This window comes from Geotrypetes seraphini, chromosome 3 (genome assembly GCF_902459505.1).
Source record: "Geotrypetes seraphini chromosome 3, aGeoSer1.1, whole genome shotgun sequence".
Classification (NCBI taxonomy): domain Eukaryota; kingdom Metazoa; phylum Chordata; class Amphibia; order Gymnophiona; family Dermophiidae; genus Geotrypetes; species Geotrypetes seraphini.
In genome coordinates this window covers 121353698-121379345 of record NC_047086.1, presented here as the reverse complement: position 1 = coordinate 121379345, position 25648 = coordinate 121353698, and the positions used below count along the sequence as shown (strand labels likewise).

Below are 25648 nucleotides of genomic sequence, written 5' to 3'. Positions count from 1 at the left end.
ATTTTAGCACCTGAAATTTGTAATTAAGCACTCCTTTGCAATTTATAACTTAGCTTGCATTTTTACCTGATCACCTTTTGGCTAGTCCATTGGTGCTCTTTAATACTTTTGCCCGCCCGCACTTTTGCTTACAATTGACACATTTGGCTTATCTTTTCTTTATGCATACACTTCTCCCTCTGTATTCACGGTTTCAGCATTCGTGGTTTCAGCATTTGCGGTTCCTCCCACCAAATTACGTTAGCTTGCATAGAGAAATCGCCGATTCCAAGCGTTTACAGAGAAAATCACCGATTCCCAGCACTTTTTTCACCATGTTTTGCCTCTCCTTCAGGAACAGGCCCACCATGTTATTCGCAGTTTCACCATATGAAAAAGTTATTCGCGGTTTTTCTATACTTGCAGTTGTTAATCACCTATCACAGGGAATACGGAGGGAGAAGTGTAGTCCTGTTTTATATGCATAGTCCTATATATGCAAGTTTTCCTTATTCATAAATTGTTTGGTTTTATATATTGTCTATTCTGTTTTATGTAAACATTCGAATGACTTATATGATTTTATATGAAAAAGACTTCAAAGTAGCTCAAAGGCCAAAAAAATAAAAAATGAAGAACATTTAGCCAAATTTGAAAGAATGACTAAAAAACAAGAAAAATTAAGAATTATGACAAAAACTACAATAAAATAAAACCAGAAAGACACAAAAAGATATCTAAGTATGATGCACTGAGGAGAAACCGAAGACGCAGCTTCTCAGCTCCACAGAAAACTGAGAACTGATGGTCCTGTAAGCTGATGTTAGGCGGGAAGGAACCAGCACCAGCTCTGACACTGCCTAAAGATTTTAAAGTAACAATGCATATGGCAATGGTTGTACTAAATTCTGTGGATGATGTCACCCACATGTGAGAATATTGTGCCTGCTTCTCCCCAGAGAATTGCTTATGAGTCTGGCAACATTTTCAAGTGTATTGCAATTGAACCAGGCAATCTATTTTTGTATTTGTTTTTGGGAGGGGGGGTTATACATTTTTATCATTATTGTTTTTGGTCAGTTTATAAACACTATTTTATGTATGCTTATTCACCTGTGTAGTTCATTGGAATTTAATTAGGCCTCCCCTACTCCTTTCTCCGAGACTTAAAAAAAATAAATTAAAAAAAGGTATCACATTTGGCAAGGTGCAATAACATCAACAATCTCTCCATTCTCTATTCACCTCTTTGATGGGGCAGGCCTGTCTCACTCGAGAAAACCCCCATAATCTTTCTGTTGCAGTCTGAAAAGGAAGAAAATTGCTGCTGTCACCACTTCCAGTTCCCTTGGGTTGACACCATTTCCTAGCTCCTGCTCAGGCTACTGATGCTGCTAAGAGAATGACACGGGAACAAAGTTTGTCCCTGTCCTGTCCCCAAGGGCACTGTCACCATCCCGCCCCTGTGGACTCGCCTCATTCACACAAGCCTCTAACATTATGATTTTATATTTAAATCTTTTTATTAAAGTATGAAAAGGGACAATATTCTGTACAACTGTTTATAAATCACAAACAGAGCCTTCCATTTCTATTTGGTTTTGGCACAACCTTCCCAAAGATTCAAGTTGCCTATGTTTTTACATCTTCTGGGAAGGCAATTGGATTATTATTCAGACATGGGTGTAGAAGAGAACCTAAACTGTGTAGTGGATAAACAGGAAATTAAGTGTCTATTAAACGTTAGAGGCTTTTAACAGGTATGGTGGGCAGTGGTTGAGGTCACAGGCTGCGTGGCTCTATAAAAAATACAGCCACGCAGTCTATGACCTCAACCACTACCCACCATACCTGTTAAAAACCTCCAGTACTTTATTCTGTGCCCTCCTCTTACAATGGATACAAACCTTGCTCACAGATGGCCTTTTCCCGCAAGACCTCAGCAAAATCATCGTCACCCCGATCCTAAAAGACCCCAAAGGAGCAACAGATCAACCATCCAACTACAGACTCATAGCCTCAATACCACTTTATGTTGAGCTAATGGAAGGCCTCCTAGCTAAATTCCTCACCAACTACCTAGAAAACCACAACTTACTCCACACTACATAGTCTGGTTTCAGAACCAAATACAATACAGAGACACTACTAGGATCCCTCCTGGACACAGCTAGAAAACACTTCAGCATAGGCAGAAAAATGCTGATTATGCAACTGGATCTCACCGCAGCTTTTGACATGGTAGACCATGACATCCTACTACAAATACTAGATTCAATAGGAATCACAGATAAGGTACACACATGGTTTCAAGGATTCCTACAATCCAGGTCTTACAGAGTAAAGTCAAACAAAGAAAAATCAGAACCATGGTCCAACCCCTGAGGTGTACCCCAAGGATCACTTTTATCTCCCACACTCTTCAACCTCTACATCCCTCGGCACCTGCCTAGACAAATTAGGCCTAATCTCCTATAGCTATGCAGACAACATCGCCATTCTCCTTCCTTTTGATCAACCAGCGCCCTTCATGACAGACACACTACACTAGAAACAGTAGCAACATGGATGAAAGAGCACAAACTGAAACTGAATCCTGACAAAACAAAATTCATCCTCCTCGAAAATAACAAAACCCCAACCATAACAAACCTAGTAATAAACTCAATCACATACCCCAGTCAACCCACTCTAAAACTTCTGGGAATGCTGATAGACAGAGGTTGTACCATGCCGCCACAAATCAACAAAACAATACAGAAATCATTCGCAGTCATGAGAAACCTAAGGCAAATTTGAAAATTCTTCGACAGAAAACAATTCCAGCTCATGGTCCAGTCCCTAATCCTAGGTCTTCTAGACTACTGCAACATCCTCTATCTCCCGTGCCCCGTAACCATGATAAAACAACTATAAACAGTACAAAACACAGCACTGAGAGTTATCTACTCACTGAGGAAACATGACCACATCACAGTGGCTTACCTCGATTCACAATGGATCCCAATACAAGCAAGAATACTATTCAAATTCTACTGTCTACTATTTAAGACCATAAATGGAGACTGCTCAGCCTACTTGAACAACTGACTAATCCAAACAACCACAACCAGACATAGGAGAACCCACACTCCATTCACGTACCCTCTGATCAGAAAAATCAAATGAAAGCAAAAATGTACGATGGCTTCCTGGCCACTCAAGCAGCAAAACTAGACTACCAATTCTCCAATTTACTGATCATGACCCCAGACTACAAAACCTTCAGAAAAGAAATAAAAACCCTGCTATTCAAGAAATCCTTAAAGACAAACTAACACAGCAAGAATCATCTCAATCCCAAATAGCAACCTGCTCCACTCCATAATGCCACGGGAAATGTCCAGCTAACTCCTTATGTATTCCTAAATGTCCAAATAACTCCTTATGTAATCCGCCTTGAACTGCAAGGTAATGGCGGAATAGAAATCACTAATGTAATGTAATGTTCTTTGATGCCAGCAATGATGGATGAATCTGTTGCACTAACAGCAAGATGTTTGAGCAGCTGGGCACATGGTGAAGATGTTGCAGATGGCAGAAAGACACAAATGTTGTCATTCAACAGTAGTTCACTGAAATCCAACAGCAGCTTCTGCAGTTTTTTTTAATCATTGAATTCAGTTGCCAATTGTCTAAGATGTGTTAAGATTTTACATATAAGAACATAAGAATTGCCACTGCTGGATCAGACCAGTGGTCCATCGTGCCCAGCAATCTGCTCACGTGGCGGCCCTTAGGTCAAAGACCAGTGCCCTAACTGAGTCTAGCCTTACCTGCGTACGTTCTGGTTCAGCAGGAACTTGTCTAACTTTGTCTTGAATCCCTGGAGGGTGTTTTCCCCTATAACAGCCTCAGGAAGAGTGTTCCAGTTTTCTACCATTCTCTGGGTGAAGAAGAACTTCTTTACGTTTGTACAGAATCTGTCCCCTTTTAACTTTAGAGAGTGCCCTCTCGTTCTCTCTGCCTTGGAGAGGGTGAACAACCTGTTTTTATTTACTAAGTCTATTCCCTTAATTATCTTGAATGTTTTGATCATGTCCCCTCTCAGTCTCCTCTTTTCAAGGGAGAAGAGGCCCAGTTTCTCTCTCACTGTATGGCAACTCCTCCAGCCCCTTAACCATTTTAATCGCTCTTCTCTGGACCCTTTCGAGTAGTACCGTGTCCTTCTTCATGTATGGCGACCAGTGCTGGATGCAGTATTCCAGGTGGGGGCGTACCACGGCCTAGTACAGCGGCATGATAACCTTCTCCAAGTTTTTAGAGAATGAAACAGAGACAAAGTTTACCCCTGTCCCCATGGATTCTGTCCCCATACCTGCCTCATCCCCGTGCCATTCTCTATGTCTCAGTTCCAGGGGAGAGACCTGGGTGATCCAGTGCAAAGTTATCACTACCATCTACCTTCATCTCTAATGCATACACATTCCAACTAACCTCTGAGAGGAAAAATAATAAAGTCATACTCTGCTAGAGAAATGAAGAGGAATCACAGAATTTTTAGGAGAGACTGCAGAAAACTCTACCAAATAGGAAGGAATCTCTCTCATATAAGGAAAGCTTTATTAACTTCCTTTTACAGTGTAAAATTTACACACTATGCTCAGCTTCTGTTATGTCATTGATTCACATTTGCCTCTCAATTTCCTCTACTGCCCTTCAGCTCCTGGAATTCATTCCTTTAAGTTAGGGATGAAGGGTTGGCAGTGAACTAGAGAATGTATTCTTATTAAACACCCTGGGCAGAGAAGCACCCAAGGTGAGAACAAAGCAAAGTATCTGCACAATATAAATTAAAACAAGGTGCTATGAGATAAAAATGAAGTTTCAAGTTTCCAAGTTTTATTAAAATTTGATATTCTGCTTATCAATCTTCTAAGCAGTATACATTTCAAATCTAAAATCAGAAAGACATAAAATCAGATGTACAGACTTACTGGTACAAAAGGGGGAGAACTACATATCAATATAGGACAGAGGAATGTTGAAGGGTAGTACAGTAGGAAGGTATTAACACATTAACACCATTTGGAAGTGTCTTCAAAAACAAAAACAAAGTATTTTCACCTTGTTGGCCTTTCTCTAATTGTGCTTCCCATGTACCCTTTTCTCCTTTCTTTATCTCTTCCTCTCTTCTATCTTGGACACCTATACTATCTCCTTTATGTCCCTTCTCGCCATCTTTTCTGCTCCTGTTCTCCTCTTCCTTTCATCACCATCTCTTTACCTTTCTCCCTCCTCTGCATCTTTTACCAGGCCTTCTATGTCTCACTTTTAACTCCCCCTGCCTTTTTTTTTCATTTCTTCCTTTTCTGTCTTGTAAGCTGTATACCTTATGTCCAAATTCATCTTCTATCTCTCTCCCCTCTTCTTAGAAATCCCATATCTGTATTCACTCTCTTTCACCACCAGAGTCATCTACAGTATTTCATTAGTTTTTTCATCACCCAGTGTTCCATTTTCCCCCTTAACCTCTCTCTTATTTTTCTATTCAGGCTCCATTCTTTCCATCTTATCCCAATGTTCACCTCTCTCACCTTAAATCAATCCCCTAATCCAGTTCCCCAGTTTCTCTCCCTCCCTTCACCCCCATCCAGATTCTATTCCCTACAGACCTCAGGGGCAAGGGTGGGAGATGATAAAGCCTCTCACTTTCCACCAGGCACCATGAACTGCTGCCCTGAACGCCTATGCCAATGTCAAACCTTACATGTAGGGTGACTGCTCAAATTATGGTCAGCTCTGCCACTAGGTGGAGCAGACATTAGCTTAGAATACTGTCTCTCAAACTGTGTGCCGCAACATAATGGTGTGTCCTGAAGAGATTCCAGAATTTTACTTTATTTTTTTAAAATCTTCTTCATAAGTATACACTAGAATAGATGACATATACTCGTACATCGCGTAAGCAAGAGTCTGTCAATGTTATGAGTGTCTGTGTGAATAAGGATACAATTGCCCAGACAAGAATTATTCTTTGATGTAATTGGTCCTAGAAAACTAACGGCAATTAATTTTATTTTTTATGCAGTAGTTGTCCTAACTTGAGCAACAAAGCAATCAAGGCTTTGTTACCGTTTGGATCTTCTTATCTTCTTGGATTTTCAGCTCTGATAGAAATTATAATCAAAACTGAAAGATATTAAAATAAAATTTTAAAAAAAGAGAACGACTGCAGATAGTAGATGATGAAATGCATGATTGCTTGTCCACTATTGAGCCACATTTTTAGTTAATTTGCACTCAAAACAAGCACATCCATCTCATTGATTAGCAATTCTATTCTATCTACATACTTTAATTTCACCGTTGTTACGATTACCCATAGTTTAAAGAACTTTAAATAACTCAATTTTAATTTTTTGTTGGTTTTGCAATTTTATAATTTCAACTATAACGTGCCGTGAAAAACATTTGCTCTGTTTAGTGTGCTGGAGCTAAAAAAGTTTGAGAGACACTAGAACAATGGAGAAAGCCCAACCTACTGGAATAACTGACTAAATCAATCCTCCTCAACCAGACACAGAAGAACCCACTCACTATTCTCTCACCCATCATCCAAAAATGTCAAATGAAAAAAACTTTATGACAACCTAATAGCCTCCAAAGCAGTTAAACTGGACAGACAAATCACCACTCTTGTTATCTTCAACTACAAACTACAAAACCTTCAAGAGAGATATTAAAACCATACTCTTCAAAAAACACATTAAACCTATCCAGCACGACCAATCCCAACCCAACATCCAACACTCTCTATACCCTTAGTACTCTCTAATATTCTTCTATCTACCAAACGTTATCTAAAACCCCATAATTCACCCTATTCTTATCTCCTACTCCCCGTTGGTAACTCTTTACCCAACGTTTTATTACCTTGTAAATTTTATATCATCGCTTATTCTATTCCTTCAAATTTTGAATGTAATTCTTGTTTTAGTTTGGATGTAAACCGCCTTAAACCGCAAGGTAATGGCGGAATAGAAATCACTAATGTAATGCAATGTAACAACAGAATTTGGAGATGGCAGCATAGCACAGGGCCTTGAGCACAAACCTGTACTCAAGCCTTGCCATATCTCACTCTTTCTGGCAGATGTTCGTATTGGAAGGGCAGGAAATGACATGGTCTGAGCACAGACCTGTGCTCAGGGGATTATGCCACACTGACTTCATTTTACTGAGCCTCAGGCCTGGGCAAAAGTAAGGTGGTGGCAGCAATGACTGGGGGCGAGGGGAATGCGCTAGCGTTTTTAGTGCACGCCCCGGATTAGCGTGCGCTAGCCGAAAAACTATCGCCTGCTCAAGAGGAGGCGGTAGCGGCTAGCACGTGGGGCATTTTAGCACGTGCTATTCCACGCGTTAAGGCCCTAACGCACCTTTGTAAAAGGAACCCTAAGAGAGGGTAGGGCTTTGAACCATCTGTGGTGTGGCGGTGGGGTGGGGGCAGATGTCAAAAAAATCACCTAGAGCAGTGGTTCTTAAACTTATCCTGTGGGACCCCCAGCTAATTGGATTTTCAAGATATCCCTAATGAATATGCATGAGGCAGATTTCCATGCCTGTAACCTCTATTATATGCAAATCTGCCTCATGCATATTCATTACAAACCACTACAACAAGGAGTTTAATCAATATATATACAATGTGCAAAACTTGAATACTACTGCAACAAACACAAGCACAAAAATTCAAAAACAGAATTCAAAATACATATTAAAAAAATATTTATAGTGTTGTGATGCAGTCAGACCAATAACCTAGAGTTGTACATAGTAACATAGTAATTGACGGCAGATCAAGACCCGAATGGTCTATCCAGTTTGCCCAATCATATATGCTCCATAAATTAATCATTTAATTTAAATGGTCCTTTTTCTTAGATATTTCTGGGCCAGTGTGCTTAGGTTCTATCTACTGGAGTCTCCATCAAAGCTCACTCCAGCCTATTTTAACCATCCCAGCATTGAAGCCCTCCCCAGCCCGTCTTCAACTGAATGTCCATATAGGGGGACACAGACTGTGCAAGTCTGCCCAGTACTAACCTTAGTTCCTTCAATATATACCCATTATTTTCTGATTAGAGATCCTCTGTGTTCATCCCTCACTTGTTTGAACTCTGTCACCATTTTCCTCTCCACTACTTCCCTTGGGAGCGCATTCTACACATCAATCACCCTCTCCATAAAGAAGAATTTCCTAACATTACTCTTGAGTCTACCACCCCTTAACCTCAAATTATGCCCTCTGGTTTTACCATTTTCCTTTCTCTGGAAAAGATTTTGTTCTAGGTTAATACCTGGAATAAAATACTTTCCCTTCTAGTGGAATGGGTTCGACTACAAAGGGCAGAGAGTTCCACTGCAAGTACCTCTTTATGCAGAAAGCTGAGATAAGATACTCTCTCTCAACAGACAATCTGGAAGACATTTTTGCCAATGGAGTGTGTAACCATGCGAGACAATTTGTAGAACCCACTGGTAGAAGTTACAAGGGGTCACCATACTTGGAAGCAATTCAGCCTCCCCCCTACTAGCAGGCCGTTCAGAACAGCTACACTCTCTTAGAGCCAGTCAAAACTTTGTCCTTTGCTTCGACTAGGGAGCTAGCTGTGTCTTCTGAGTGTGCTGCTGGCAAGGGTGAGAGCACTGGGACTGGGCCTGCTGAAAAGGAGGGGAAAAACGAATAAACCTATTGTATGTCTGAAAGTAGTAGGCACCTTTCCTGGATCAGGCTGAAAATCTCAAAGAGGAGGTGGATGCAGAAGGAAGCTGTCGAGAAAGGAGTGCTTCTCGAGATCCATGACCTCCTCCACCTTGTCCCCCAAAGATTATCCCCTCAGCACAGAACATCTGCTGATCTCTCCTGAACTTTTTCTACAGACCTCTTGATTGAGGTCAAAGACGCAGTGCCCTGAGAATCTGCTCATCGCCATACTCAAAGTAGAGAGCCTGAACGCAACATCAGAATTATCCCTGGCTAGATATGCCCTGCATGCCTTCTGCTTTATAGCCAACTAAATAAGCTCTGTGGCCTGCTCTGGTGGGAGAGTGTCTACAAAATCAAGCACACTATCCACCATTGACTTCAAATAAAAGCTTGTGTAGACCAGGTAGGTCTGGATTCAGGAAATGAGCAGAGGCCTGAAACACTTTTCTCCCAAAGGAATCCAGAATATGGATCTCCTTGCCTGGGGAGCTAAGGCATGAGTTCTAGAACTCCTGGCTCTCTTAAGAGCAGGTTCAACCGCCATGGAGTTGTGGGGCAACTGGGCCTTCTCACATTCTATACATGGAGTCCACCTTCTTTGATACAATCTGCACAGGGTCTCTCAATTCTTCATCTGTGCATCTTGAAGGATGGCATAGTGGAGTACCGTGACTGCCTCCCTAGGGGGAGAATCATAGTCCAAGACAACAATAATTTCTGCCCTAGGCTCATCTTTGGTCTCCAATTTAAATGGCATGGTGACCATCATCTCTTTGACAAAGCCAGTGAAGGAGATGCTTGCTTTATACTTCCATGACTGGTCAGAATTAGACTCAAGGTACCCTTCTGGAGAGAAATGAGTCTTTGCCTGCCTCAGCCTGCTGGCTGAGCATCCAGGCCTCTCAAGGTGCCGAGTGATGGATCTACCACCAGACCCTGGGGAAGCTTTCTCCCCCTCCCCATGCCGACATTAAGCAGGTAACCCATTGAGGCATTGATGGCTGTTCCACCAACAAAACCTGGGCCTCCAAAGAAGGCTAGAGCTGTGCTGTGGCTGGCTCAAGGATCCTCGATGCCAAAGCATTTTGCTGCTGCAGCAAGCCCATAAGCTTCTCCCTGAACATGGCTCGGAACTGGTGAAGACAAGCATAAGCAAAGGTGGGGCTAGGGCCAATGTGGAGAAAACCTGAGAATCTGTCAGTGCCGAACTAGAAGCTGAAGCCTGGCTGCATGGCGACTGCAGTGTCAGCAACTCCACAAGAGAGGGGATGCAATCCTTTCAACACTGATGCTTCACCAATGCCCTGGAGTTCCCAGTACCGCACTTTGAAAAGGACAAATGTCTGCTATTTTTAAGCTTGGACTGACGCTATGCATTGGAGTCTCACAGTACTGATGAGGATGATGTCGAACCTTCATGCCTCCTTGATATGGTGTCCAATATAGATCAGTCCTGGGGCACTACTGCAGCAGCCGACGTCAAATCAGGAGGAGACCTCCTCGATGCCAGTGTGCTCCCAGTATCAGAATTAATTGCTGCAGTCATTGAGACCGATGCTTTGGATGCAGACTGGATGATGCCAATTTCGTGATGAACTTCTCTGGCTCTCTGTTTTCTCTTTTGCATGTACAGGTAAAAGGAAAAGAAGAAGCATCGTGGTCTGGCCCCAAATACTGGAGACACCAGTTATGGAATAAAGCCCCAGAGATGACCCTATTACAATAGGAACCTTTTGGAACAGCTGATGCTAAATCAAACAGCTCAATGGTGGTGGGGGAGAAAAGCCACTTGCCCCCGAAAAAGGTTGATGCAACCCAGACAGAGCTCAGACCTAAGAGCCTCTGAAGCCGAAAAAAGAGAGGAAACAAACTGACAAAGAGAACTAGGGACACTAGAAGGGATAAAAACCAAAGTGTAAGAAGCAAAATACCTACAAAGAAGGCACCAGAGAAAAGGTAAAAGTTTGATGAACTGAAAAGAAACCACTCTGCTCTGCAGAAACCACTCTGCTCTGCAGAAAACTGAAGACTGCTAGTCCCAAGCTTACATGTCAGGCAGGAAGACACCTGCGCATTTCAGCCTTTATGTGTTATTACACCAGATTACAAATCCACCCCAATACAACATTTCTACTGAATACTGAATTCTGCAGCAGTTTCTATGGTTTTCTTTGACAGAAAACATTTTCAGACTATCCTTCTCTCTCTTGTCAAAAGCATACACAGCTTACTACCGTATATACTAAAATATAAATCGACCCAAATATAAACCAAGGTAACCTCCCCCCATAAAAAAGGAGGAAAAAAGTTTGATTTGAATATAAATTGGAAGGGGAGGGTTGCTCTGTACCCAGTCCCCCAATCCCTGCCCTTCACCCAGTCCCCCTGCCTCCCTGCACCTTCTTCCTCCTCCCTCCCTGCTCTGCATCTAGCCCCCTCCCTCATGCCCTCCTCTGCCCTACTGATCTCTGCACCAAGCCCCACTCCTTCCCAGTCTGCTAGGTTTTGTCCCCTGTCCCCCCCCTCCCTCCCGATGCCTTACAGGCCTCCACTAGGACTGCCATATCACCTGATGATCCAGCAGTGGGCTGGAACAGGAGGGTTCCCTCTTGTTTCCTGCACCAGCCAACTTTAGCAATTTTTATCTCCCTCTTACCACCCCCCTCCCCCGTGTACCTTTTAAATCCCTGGTGGTCCAGTGGTGGACCGGAACAGGAAGGATCCCTTCCATCTCCTGCCCGGGCTGACTAAGAAGTTTTACCTCCCTCCTCTGTGTAACTTTTGAATCCCTGGTGGTCCAACGGTGAACCGGGAAGGAGCGACCTTCCTTTACTCTTGCCCATGCAGAGCCTCTAGTTGATTGGCTGCCACAAGTTCTCGTGTCCCGTGAACTCCCAAGAACTCTTGGCAGTCAATCAGCTAGTGGCTCTGCATAGGCAAGAGTGAAGAAAGGTCACTCCTGCCCAGTTCACCACTGGCCCACCAGGGATTCGAAAGGTACGTGGGAGGGGGAGGGAGGGGAGGGAAAACTTCTTACGAGTCAGCCGGGACAGAAGGCGGGAGAGATCCCTTCTGTCCTGGCCTAGCACTAGACCACCAGGGATTTAACAAGTTTTTAACAGGTATGCTGATGCGGGGAGGGGGGGGGAAGGGAGATACAAGTTGTTTAAAATTGGCCGTGGCAGTAGACGGAAGGTATCCCTCCTGTCCTGGCCCACTATTGGACCACCAGAGATTTAAAAGGTACGTGGGGGGGGGGGGGGGGGGGGAGAGGGGAGAGGGGCCATGAGGGAAATAAAAATAGTTAAAGTTGGCTGAAGCAGGAGATGGGAGGGATCCCTCCTGTCCTGGCCCACTATGTCTTACAGTAGGCTCGGTAGAGGCCTACAGCAGGTTCAGGATGGGGGGACGGGTCAGCGCTGACCCGAATATAAACCAAGACACCCATTTTTGGGCCAGTTTTTTGGTACAAGAATCTCGGTTTATATTCGAGTGCTTACAGTATGTTCAAATCCTGGTCCCCTTAGAAGTACACAAACTCAATCAAATGTCTCTCCTTACGTCTTTATTTACTATAATTATAAAAGCAGAAATCACAAGACACTGACTTTACAAAAAAAGAAATTGTAAGTTTGTTTTGCTTGGTACAAAGGGCTAGATTTATTAAGTGCATAGTTGTGTTAGCACAATTAACAAGCAATAGTAAATAGGTCCCACTGAATAAAATACAGTAGGACGTACAGTAACTAACACTCATTATTGCTAAATTTAGTAAGTCTAGCCCTCAGATCTCTTAACTACCCATTCTTTGATACTCCCAGATAAAATCTCTGCACCAGTAAAATGCTGGTAAGGCGCTCTCACAAACTATTTTTCTTATTCAGCAATCTGTATGGGAACCGAATTGTAATTAGTATTATGACTTGTGTAACTATATATATTTTTTGGGGGGAGGGGTTTGCGGGGCACAATGGTTAATATGGAATGGCAATAAGCAACAAGCACCCCATTTCCCTTACCTCCTCTTGTTTTCCTCATGTGCAATTTGAATGATCTATGTCAGTTAATAAAAAATTTATGCCTACTTTTGCATTACTTTTGGTACATTATAAATTAATTGCACCCCTCCACCCGGACCTCCAAAATGCCTACCTTTGATGCCTTAGTGGTTTAGCAGTGAACCGGGGTAGAAGCAATCCTCCTATGCTCCTGCCCTGTGCAGGTCTGCTGTTGGAAATGAATGCTACAAGTGTGTGGTGCAGTGGTTGAAGCTACAGCCTCAGCTCCCTGGGGTTGTGGGTTCAAACCCCGCGCTGCTCCTTGTGATCCTGGGCAAGTCACTTAATCCTCCATAGCCCCAGGTACGTTAGATAAATTGTGAGCCCACCGGGACAGATAGGGAAAATGCTTGAGGAGTACCTGATTGTAAAACCGCTTAGATAACCTTGATAGGCGTTATATAAAATCCTGATATACTAGATACTAGATTCTTGGCTCCTGGGAGGGGTGGCTCCTGTCCTGGATCTCTGCTAGACCACAAGGCTCAAGGCAGGTCTTGGGGAGGCCTACAACGGGTTCAGGAGGGGGTGGGAGTACAGAGCCAGGGAAGACTCAAATATAAACTGAGACCTAAACAGGTTTAGTGACGATCATTGACTTTAACCTTTTCTTATCGTAATAAATTTTACGTTACGCTGGTTCCAATTGTAATTATTTTAGCAAAGTTTTGTATTATTCACCGTTATCATTTACAGCTACTGTAAACATAATGTAAATAAGTCATAAGTCTGTTTGTGTTCCTGGCTCTTTATTAGTCCATACAGACTGTTTATCCACAATGGCAACAACATTTTTAGAATGTTCCATCATCCAGGACACATGATAGGAAAAGGTTAATGCATCTAGCCCTTGGTTCACTTCTAGGAGGATAGACTCAGAGTTTGTAAAAACTTTTAGAAAATAGGATTCTAGTAACACTACTTGATACCACTGGGAAATAAAACCAAAAAAGGCCCTTTAACTAAAATGCAGTGAAATTTTGCACTTACTATCCTCTAAGTACCTAAATTCCCCATGTGTCAAGTGCAAAACTTGTGTGGTAATTGTTAGGGGCATTCACAGCATCTACCCATGCAATTAAAGTAGAGGAAGACTATTACTATGCAGAAAAGGGCCAATATACAAACTAACACAGGTGGTAAAAGAGGTTAGTGCCAGATTTACATGCATATTCTATGCATGTTATACACAGCACCAAACACTCAAAGGGCTCAAATGTTAGTGCTAACTTATGCACCAAAGACGGCTGTAAATTGCATTCTAATGTATTTAAATAGATGTTAATGAGGTCAGCAACTATTTCATCCTAAAGCTTAGACAACAATGCTACAATGCCCAGAAGCAAATATGCCCATATTCTCTAAACCAGTGTTTCTCAACTTCCTCAAGTCAAGTATTCCCCTAAGTCTAACTAATATCAACCGAGTACCCCAGCCCAAGCTCCACCACTGACCCCACCCCCATAATAATAGTACTAATTGTAATGCAATTTCTTCCATCCATTTTTCATATACACACAATATAATCTTAATACATAACGGTAACCACAAAATTAAAACCCCCCACAAAGCACACTGTACACAGAGAAAATGTTGATTATCATTTATATTCATTTTTTTTCCAAAGAGGTCAAGGTAGATGACTTTAAAATATGCAATGTCATCTCAGTAACAACTATAGAAAAATAGACAAATATAGTGCAAAATAGACAGCAGATATAAATTCTCAAAACTGACACATTTCAATCATGAAATTGAAAATAAAATCATTTTTCCTATCTTTGTTGTCTGGTGATTTCATGAGTCTCTGGTTGTATTTCCCTCTGACTGTGCATCCAATATTTCTTTATTTTTGCCTATTGCACGCTTGCTCTCTTCTGGACCTCATTCCCTCCATTCCTTCGCTCTCTGTTCCTCCATCAGTCCAACTTTTCTTCCTCTCTCCTCCACCCCTATTAGCAACATGTCTTCCCCTCTCTCTCTCACTGTCCATCTGTTTTGGGAGATCCAGGCATCTCTCCCACCCCCTCTACGGCCACATCCAACATTTCTCCTTCTCTCATCTCCTGGATCATGTGCAGCATTTTTCACCACTGCCCACCAGCCCGATGCCCAATTCTCCTTCCATCACCCCTCTCCAGCACAATGCCACATCTCTCCCTCCATCATTATGTCCAACATTCCTCCCTCTTGCATCCCCTTTCAATCTGTCCCTCTCCACCACCATATCCAACATTTCTCCTTCTCATCCTTCTTTTCCCCATGCATCTCCACCTCACTCCTCTCACTCTATGCCAGGGGTGTCAAAGTTCCTCCTTGAGGGCCACAATCCAGTCGGGTTTTCAGGATTTCCACAATGAATATGGAGGAGATCTATTAGCATACAATGAAAACAGTGAATGCAAGGAAATCCTGAAAACCCGGCTGGATTGTGGCCCTCGAGGAGGGACTTTGACACCCCTGCTCTATGCCCAATTTTCCTCTTTCTTCCTCTCCCCATATGCACCATCTCTTTCCCTCTCACTCACACAGTCATGCCCAACAATTCTCCCTTTATATTCCCTCCCTCCTATGTCTCAAGTTAGTACCCCTTTCCTCCCTTTTGTGTCTCATGTTCATGCCCCCTCCCTTCCTTCTGAGTCACAAGTTGGTGCCTCCCCCACCCTGTCTTCCAGCCTTTGTCCCAAAATCGTGCTCCTCTCATGTCCCAACATGCTCCTTCCTACCCCTTTCCTTTCTATCTTTGTCTGAGATCATGTCCCTTCTTTCCCTTACTTGCTCAAGCCGCACTCCCTCCTTCTGCTTTCAGCGACACTTGTTGTAGGGACGTGCAGGCAGCGATTTCCACACTGCACGTGGCTGACCCACAAGCTTTCCCTCCGACGTCAACTCTGTTGCATCTTATGATTATAATTTTTAAATCAAAAGCTTCTGGTGCACAAAACTGCTTGCAGATTTCATCAGCGGAAACTTTTGCACACAGGTCATCAATCACAGTGAAAAATTGCCTACCCTGACTCAACTCCAGTACTGATCTAAGAATGCATGCTTAGAATTAATAATATTCAATTGCACACTCTACTTAAGTGACATTTAACATCAGCACCTGGCCTAGTGGACACAGCAATTTAGCATGGTAGGAGGCTCTGAATATTGACCCCATTGGCTCAAATCACTGGTGATAAGCATACCTATAAAAGTGAACACTACTGTAATAGCAATACACAAAGTGTCATTCTCCCCACATCCTCCTATCATTTCTGACATGACATTTTTGTCACAGGAAACTAACTCCCTTCTCTAAGATAAAACTGAAACCTGAGCCGCCCCATAAAATCAAGGCAGTAATTAAACAAGATGGTACAACTGGGTGTACAAGCACCTGTTGAGCCACATTTTATGTGTTAAATATAGTAGCTTGTGTTTTTAACCTCAACATTTTTATACTGCTCATATTATACACTGTACTTTGCAGTTTCAGTGCAATTTTGTTTATGGCAGTAACACAGAAATTGGGAGTCTATACAAGCAAGATAATCAAATTTAAGCCTTTTACTTCCCCACCCTGGTAGAGAGTTTTCTGAATGAGATTTTGTGCCAGCATGAGTCAAGTTGCAGGGCCTTTTCTTCTCGTGATTTGTTTCGGGGGGGGGGAACCAAAACCAAAACCACGTTCGTTCAATAGGAACTTGTCAAAAAGAATTCTTTGCAACAGGTTAGTTGGCCGAAAACTTTCAAACCGTGAAATTATAAACTTAACTAGAGTATCCTTTACAAAATCCCACAAAAACTACTCGGTAGTACCGGTAATTCCTATTTCTGTCTCTTATACTAGCTGCAGCAGCCCTTATTTCCCCTTCATCTTCCAGGCAAGATTAGTGGGGACGCCTCTCTTAGATGAAGAGCTGATGACCAAGTGCTTGCCCAGCCCGAGTTAATATGAGCGGTTCGGCTCCGAAGTGATTTGCACTTAAGTTGTTTATTTAGCTCCTTAACCGAGGCGAAGTCCCTACTCCACTGACACCGTTAAGCATGAAGGCGCCGAGTCTAATTAAGTCTCTTCCCCGAGGGGCACTGTCATGCTCCGGGGGCCAGTGGAGATTGGGGGGGGGGGGGAAGGGACAGCATCCTTTAAGTTTTCACACTGCAGAGAGAGATGGGGAAAAAGGGACGGGGACGCCAAGACAGAAAACGCTGCAGGCAGACTAGTTTCAGCACCTTCTTCCATGATCCCCCCCCCCCATCTCTTACTAAGATGAGCAAGGGAACCCCGCAGTGCCATCCCCCCCCCCTTCCTACGTGCTAGAAGGATGCTGAATGATGCTACTTACCGGCTCGGACGCCACAAGCAGCAGCAGCAGCAACAGGTCTCCCCGCTGCGGGCTCGGTTTCCGCGCTCGCGGAGGGGGGGGGGGGAGGGGAGAGCGTGCCGGGCGTTGCCGCTCCCTTGGATACCGAGACAGGGAGAGGGGGCGGGGGTGGCGGCTGCTGCTGCAAGTTCCGCCCTCTCTCGGCCAGATCTGCGGCTGCGGGCCCGAGTTTCACTTCCTGGAGCACAACCGGCGGCTCTTCGGTTTAGGGGGTGCCCCCTCGCTGCCTTTTTCCTCGGGTGCACTGGGGAGGTGGGAGCCGAACGCCAGCAGTAATGGGTTACTGTGCCGCCGGAGCTTTGTAAAAGATGCCCCAAAGCTCGTCCTTAGCGTAATGCTTCCGAATCCAGACGAGGACCTGCTATCAATAATAATTATACAGGCCGAATACGTTTTATGTGCGATCTAACCTAGATGCAGGCCTGTGCTATCGAATTAACCAGTGCACATGTCTTAAGACTAGTTAATGCTTAAAAGCTTAAGTAAGAGCTGTTAAAATGAAAAAGAAGAAAAAAAAAGTTTTCTCTGCTCTCTTTTTTAATAGGGTTGTTCTTCGGCAGTTGAAGGCATAATAATAAAGGTTAACATAAGAATTGCCTTACTATGACAGACTGAATGTCCTTCAAGCCCAGAATCCTGTTTCCAACAGTGACCAACCTGGGTCCAAAACAGGTAATACAAACAATAAGAGTAGAATACCACTCAAGCAGACTCTACATCTCAGTATACTCAAATTATTCTTCTATAGTTTTTGTAAATAACTTTTTATAAATTTTTTTAAATTTTTATATAGTTATCCAACTAAATGGCCTCAGAAATGGAGCCTACGCATAACGACACAGTCATCAACTGGAAAATCTGCGTAGTGTATAAGCTCCTGCTCCAATCATTGGCCTCTACTCTAACAACTTATTTACTTGCTAAATTTACTTAATAGAGCAACCCCACACCTTATAGTGCTAAAGGCTTAATGACATTGAATTGGGTACTCAATATCAGAGTTACTGTGTGTAAAGTCCACATTTGAAAAACTCGACCAAGCAACTTATCTTGTTAGTTGAGTGTTCTTCATAGTCGAAGTTTAAGCAATAAAATTTCCAAACATTCCGTTCACCCGCTCTCCAAAACAGGTAGCCAGATCCCAAGTAGCAAATACATTCTATGCTGCTAATTAGTAGCTTCATCACATGTCCCCTGGTCCTAGTATTTTTGAAAAGCGTGAACAAGGATTCACATCTACCCTTTCCACTCCACTCATTATTTTATAGACCTCTATCATGTCACCCCTGAGCCGTTTCTTCTCCAAGCGGAAGAGCCATAGAGAGGCATAATCAAAAGATACGTCTAAGTCCGTTTGGGGCCTAAGTTGCTAGTCGCCCAAAGTCGACAGTGCCTAAAGTCTGTTCTTGAGAAATACGTCCAAAATATATATTTTTTAAAAATCGTCTAAACGTCCAGCGGTTTGATCAGCCAGACCGCTAAGTCTTTATACCCCATTCTTGTCCAAAAAATCATCCAAGTCAAAAATGTCTAGAACAAGATCTTTTGGATGTGGGAAGGGCCAGCATAGTGATGTACTGAACACCCAGACATGGCAACACAGTAGTGGGGCACCTTACAGGGCACTGCTGCGAACTTCACAAAAAGGGTGCCACATAAACATCTCACCACAACTACCTTATAGGTAATGATGAGCCTCCCAAAACCTACTAGACCTACCTGTCTACAACCCCAATAGCCCCCTACTACTTAAGCCACCTCTGTGCTGCTCTACAAGGCTTTCCTATGCCTGGTGTTGATGTTCTGGAGGTCGGTATATACGTTTTTATTCCGATTTTTATAGTGATGTGTGTGTGTGTGGGGGGGGGGGGTGTCAGTGATCAATGGGGCAGTGTGTGGGGGTCTGTACTTTGTGTCTGTAGTGGTTATCTAGTCCCTTTGGATACCTTCTGGGCACTTAGACCTGTTTTTACATCGCCTAAGTCACAATGTACATGTTCCTTCCAGGCAGTCTCGTTAAACTTTCAGTTATACTTGCAGTACGACTAAGTGTAGCTCAGCCCACATCCCGCATTCACCACTCCTCCTAAAACGCCCCTTTCAGCTCTGGGTGTACAGCAGCACTGAAGAGACCTAAGCTGTTTTTAAATACATCTAAAACTCGTTTCGGTTAGCGGCACTTGGATGGCTTGTCTTATTAATTGTCCAAGTGCCGATTTAGGCGGGATTTTAGATTATGAGCCCCTTAGCCACTTTAGCCTCTCCTCATAGGAAAGCTGTCCCATCCCTTTTATTGTTTTTGTTACCCTTCTCTCTACCTTTTCTAATTCTGCTATATCTTTTTTGAGATACGACGACCAGAACTGCACACAGTATTTGAGGTGTGGCTGTACCATAGAGCAATACAAGGGCATTATAACATTTTTGTCTTTGTTTTCCATTCTTTTCCTGATAATTCCTAACATTCTATTTGCTTTCTTAGCAGCCGCTGCACATTGAGCTGAGGGTTTCAACGTATCTTCAACAGTGACACCTAGATCCTTTTCCTGGGCAGTGACTCCTAACATAGAACCCAGCATCAAATAACTATAGTTTAGGTTCCCGTTTCCTACATGCAGCACTTTGGACCTGCTTACATTAAACAGCATCTGCCATTTTGACTCCCTGTCTTCCAGTCTCACAAGGTCCTCTTGCAATTTTTCACAATCCTCTTGCGATTTAACAACCTTGAACAACTTTGTGTCATCAGCAAATTGAATAATCTCACTAGTTATTCCCATCTCTAGATAACTGATATGTTAAAAAGCAGCAGTCCCAGCACAGACCCCTGGGGAATCTCAATATTTACCCTTCTCCATTGAGAATATTGACCAATTAAACCCACTCTTTGTTTTCTGTCTTTCAACCAGTTCTCAGTCCATAATGAAGTAAAGGCACATATGCAGTGAGTAGGAGGAGAGTTGCCAGCACCCTCACTAAGATGGTGCCCAGGGTAGACCACCCCGTGCCCACTTACTATGCCACTGTTTGTACCCGAGGCAATGAAGTGTTAAGTGACTTGCCAAGAGTCACAAGGAGCTCTAGTGGGAATTGAACTCACAACCTCAAGGTGCAGAGGTAGCTGCTCTCACTGGTAGGCCACTCTTTTTGTTGAGTAACCCCTCCCCCCCCCAACATTTTTTAACTGGCTTTTAGGAGATAAGCCCTTTCTCAAGGCTAAAGGGAATAAGAAATGAAGGCAAGCAGGGAAAACATGCACAGAACTGTATGTTAAAAAGCCATCATTCTATGTGGACTCATTCAGTATGTCTTTTTACAGGGCCTGCTCAATTCTGCTCTCTAGATATGTACCTAGTTTGGCAGTACACATAGGTACCAATAAGAAAATTGATTGATCTGGTCAGTACTTTTTACAGTAGAACTAAGAATAAAGAGAATGCAATTTAGTTCAGAATGATTCAGATGCAGTTCAACATGGGTAGAGAATTATTTACAATCCCCAAATGTGTCTCTGTAGAGGGGATAAGTGAGGATGGTGAGGCAGTTGTGGGGTAGTTGCCTGGAGAATTTCTTGTGGTTGGGGCTATTGAGGGTAGTTTGGGAGTAGGAAGAGTAGAGAACAGGAGAGGCATTTCACTGTAGGAGGAGAGCAGAGAAGAGCCGGCACAGAGCAGGAGAGTCGGGAGGAGAGCAGGGACAGCCGGGAGCAAGGGGCAAATGGCGAGAGCTCCACCCACCCCCACCACATCATTGCCCGGACTCCCCCTTAAAAGGGAGCGAGCAGAGAGGAGTCGGGAGAACCGGGAGGAGAGGAGAGAAGAGCCGGCACAGAGCAGGAGAGTCGGAAGAAGAGCAAGGGAGAGTCGAGAGGAGAGCAGGGAGAGCTGGGAGCAAGGGGCAAGAGGCGAGAAAAAGCTCCACCCACCCCCACTGCGTCATCGCCCGGGCTCCCCCTTAAAAGGGAGCGAGCAGAGAGGAGTTGGGAGAGCCGGAAGGAGAGCAGAGAAGAGCTGGCATAGAGCAGGAGAGTCGGAAGAAGAGCAAGGGAGAGTCGGAGGGAGAACCGGGAGCAAGGGGCAAGTCTCCGAGCAAGTGCACGAAGATAGGTCCATCCTCAAGACACCCGAACCAACTGGACATGCAGCATTGGAAATAATGATTGGGGTACAAGAAGAGACTCGAGACGATGACACCTGGCAACTAGTTACCTCTGCAAGCAAACACAGAAGGCACAGCAACCTCACATCGACACCGCAGATCACCTTGAGCAACAGATTCCAACTCCTACAAGAAAGACCCGCCAGCAGAACTCAGGAGGATATTCAGGAAGACATCCAGGAGTGTAATCTCGAAACACGGCAGACGTCCCCAACTCAAGAAGCAATGAATCAGCACCCCCCCAAGAAGCGCAGAGTGGTTGTCATTGGAGGTTCTATGCTGCGGGTAACTGATCGACCGGTATGCAGACCAGATCTACAATCAAGAGAGGTCCGCTGTCTACCAGGAGCCAGGATCCGGGATGTGACTACCTGCATAGGAAAAATAATCAAGCCCCAAGACCACTACCCAATGCTCCTCATCCACGTTGGGACAAACAACACCACCAGGAACTTACCAGAGAAGATACAGGAAGACTTTAGAGCTCTAGGTGAGAAGCTGAAGCAACTGGAAGCGCAGGTGGTCTTCTCCTCCATCCTACCAGTAAGAGACAAGGGGAGAGCTAGAGAAGAACGGATCAAGAGGACTAACGAATGGCTACAGGGATGGTGCAAAGAGATGAACTTCGGCTTCCTGGACCACGGAGAGGCACTTCAGGGACTGCAGGGACCAGATGAGCTACACCTAACCAGAAGAGGAAAGAACGTCCTGGGACGACACATGGCTCACCTACTCCTTAAAGCTTTAAACTAGGTGAGCCGGGGAGGGGACTCACTCTCACACTAGTAGGGTAGGTAACTTCATCTTGGAACCTGAGGTAAATAATTGCGCGAATACTAAAGGGGACAGAAGCAATACCAAAGGAAAAAAAGGCATGATCGAGGAAGGCAAATTATCTCGCGTCAATACAGAGAGAGACAGAGCGAGAGACAGAGACTTAGTATATGAGGTAAGTAATCGAGTCGATAAAGTGGGGGACAGAAGGAGAGACGGAGACTCCATCCTGGAGTCAAAGGTAAGAAATCGCATGAATACTGAAGGAGACAGAGGAAATAATAAGGGCAACAAAGGCAAGATTGAAGGGGACAAACTAACTCGGACAGAAAACACTCCATGCAAACAGATAGAATGGACAGCCATGTATGCTAATGCCCGTAGCTTAGGCAACAAAATACTGGAACTAGAAACGGAAATGAGGAACGCCGACCTTGATGTAGTGGCGATATCAGAAATGTGGTTCTCGGAATCCCACAGATGGGACATGGTCATACCAGGATATAACTTACTCTGTCGCGATAGAGAATACAAATCAGGAGGAGGATTAGCTCTGTGCATTAGGGAAGACATCAAAGTTACTAAAATCACAGACATCAAGTATACGGGAGAATCCCTCTGGGTGAACCTTGCCAGGGGCAATAACAAATGCCTGTATCTTGGTGTTGTATACAGACCACCAAGACAAAAGGAGGATGCTGACGATGAACTAATCGAAGACATTGAGACCATCACAATGCGTGGAGATATAGTGCTGATGGGAGACTTCAATATGCCTGATGTGGACTGGAACAAACCTTCCGCTACAACCAGCGGCAGCAAGAGGCTACTAGCCTCCATGCGAGGTGCACGCCTCAAACAGATGGTATTAGAACCCACCAGGGATCAGGCAATCCTGGACCTGTTACTCACCAATAGAGACAGTGTCACAGAGGTATCGGTGGGAGAAACCTTGGCCTCCAGCGACCACAACATGGTGTGGTTCCACCTCAAGAAAGGAACCACTAGGTCAAATACATCGACTAAGGTCCTAAATTTTAAAGGAACTAACTTTCAGGGCATGGGGGACTATATCTACAAAGCGCTGCAAAACCAAAGCACGATGGACAGTGTAGAGGTACTATGGTCGGCTCTGAAATCTACCCTGCAAGAAGCCACCAACATATACATAAAAACCGTGAGCAAATGACGTAGAAAAAATAGACCACAGTGGTTCTCCGCAGAGATCTCAAAACTAGTAAAGCAAAAGAAAAAAGCTTTTGTAACCTACAAACAATCACAACAACCGGAAGATAAAGAAACCTATCTGGCGAAATCTAGAAAAGTTAAAACGACAGTCAGAGAGGCTAAACTCCGGATGGAAGAAAACATAGCTAGGCAGGTTAAGAAAGGGGAAAAATCATTTTTTAAATACGTTAGCGACAGGAAGAAGAACACAAGCGCCTAAAGGTATTGGGTATTAGGTATTGGGCGCCTAAAGAAACCTGACGGAAACCAGACTCGGACGCAGACAAAGCAGAACTACTCAATAATTACTTCTGCTCAGTCTTCACCTGCGAAGCACCAGACAAAGGGGAGCTCGGAGGACCCATTCCAGGATATGGAATTTACCATGAACAACGTCTACCACGAGCTATCAAAACTAAAAGTAAACAAAGCTATGGGCCCAGATAATCTACACCCTAGAGTACGTCGAGAATTGAGAGATGTCCTGGCAGAACCGTTAGTCGAGTTCTTCAATCTTTCCCTAAACAAGGGAAAAGTTCCCTTGGACTGGAAAACTGCCAATGTTATCCCGCTCCACAAAAAGGGATAAAGGTCAGAGGCTGAAAATTATAGACCGGTGAGTCTCACATCAATAGTGAGTAAACTCATGGAAACGTTGATTAAAAACAGATTGGACACGATTCTGGATGACGAAAGATTAAGGGATCCCCACCAGCATGGCTTTACGAAGGGAAGGTCTTGTCAATCCAATCTGATAAGTTTCTTTGACTGGATAACAAAAAAACTGGATGGGGGAGAGTCCCTGGACATCATGTATTTGGACTTCAGTAAGGCTTTTGATAGTGTCCCACACCGTAGGTTATTGAACAAGATGAACACATTAGGATTAGGAGAAACACTGACAGCATGGGTAGAAGACTGGCTTAGTGGCAGACTTCAAAGGGTGATGGTAAATGGTATTCCCTCAAAAACATCGAAAGTGACCAGTGGAGTGCCACAGGGCTCGGTCTTGGGCCCGATGCTATTTAATATCTTTGTAAGGGATCTGACTCAGAGACTTCGAGGCAAAATTACATTATTTGCTGATGACGCTAAACTATGCAACGTTGTGGGCAGGGCAACAGAACCTGACAGCGCAACGAGGCACTATGGAACAGGACCTACTTTTACTGGAACAATGGTCCAGTACTTGGCAACTAAACTTTAATCAGAAAAATAAAGAGAGAAATATAAGAAATAACAGGGGCATACAAAGTTAAATACAATTAGAGCCCCCTCCCAATCAAACACATAAACAAAATAAATAAAGTAGTCGTTGATAGTAACATAGTAACATATTAGATGACGGCAGATAAAGACCCGAATGGTCCATCCAGTCTGCCCAACCTGATTCAATTTAAATTATTATTTTATTTTTTTTTTTTTCTTCTTAGCTATTTCTGGGCGAGAATCCAAAGCTTTACCCGGTACTGTGCTTGGGATAGCGAATAGAAAATATTTGAATGTGTATCATGAAAATATTCAAAAGTATTTTATTCATATAACAATATCATAATAACAACATAGCACCATATCATTGAATATAAAATCCATACATGTTAATATAAACACATATAAGACAAAACATAAGACAGAACAAGGGCTTCATGATCATGAGGAAAAAATAGAAGGCCAAAAAAGCACAAAACCAAAGCAAAAATTGATTAAAACAGCAAAGTAAGTAAGATCTTGAAAACAGTTCTAGCGCTGACTAGAGCAGCAGCACATGTGAAAGCGTGATAATCAAAAATCAGCAGTGAAAATATCACATCCACGAAAAACAGTGACTAAAGCAACCGCACAAGTGAAGGCATAATGATCAAAAATCAACAGGGGATGAATCCACAAATCAACAGAAGATAAGTCCACAAAAATCCAAGTGTGCAAAAACCAGAGTGATCAAAACTACTAAGGTGCAAAAACTAAACTTTAATGCCCAAAAATGTAAGGTAATGCATCTTGGAAGTGGAAATCCATGCAAAACATACACCTTGAACGGTGAAAACTTAACAAGAACTGTTGCAGAAAGGGACTTGAGAGTAATCATCTGGGAAGATATGAAAGCTGCCAATCAGGTGGAGAAAGCTTCAGTAAAGGCTAGACAAATGCTGGGTTGCATCGGAAGGAGCTTTATCAGCCGAAAGCCTGAAGTCATACTGCCGTTATGCAGATCCATGGTGAGACCTCACCTGGAGTACTGTGTCCAGTTCTGGAGGCCACATTTTCAAAAGGATGTGAAGAGAATGGAGTCGATCCAGAGAATGGCCACTAGGATGGTCTCAGGACTTAAAGAT

At 43.6% G+C, this 25648-nt stretch overlaps 2 protein-coding genes across 4 annotated transcripts in view; one reads left to right on the top strand and one right to left on the bottom strand.

Moving 5' to 3' along the window:
* The window catches only part of PAQR8 (progestin and adipoQ receptor family member 8), a 53951-nt gene extending 36184 nt beyond the window's left edge, over positions 1-17767 (bottom strand). The window contains exon 1 of one of the 3 annotated variants that reach the window (XM_033936393.1): positions 17118-17767. The gene's annotated coding sequence lies outside the window, so the exon portion shown is untranslated. Of the gene's footprint in view, positions 1-16590; positions 16622-17117 lie in introns of those variants that run through there. The other 2 variants (XM_033936391.1, XM_033936392.1) reach the window with 2 other exon arrangements.
* The window catches only part of MCM3 (minichromosome maintenance complex component 3), a 134241-nt gene continuing 125897 nt past the window's right edge, over positions 17305-25648 (top strand). The window contains exons 1-2 of the mRNA XM_033936390.1: positions 17305-17408; positions 17701-17828. The gene's annotated coding sequence lies outside the window, so the exon portion shown is untranslated. The remainder of the gene's footprint in view (positions 17409-17700; positions 17829-25648) is intronic.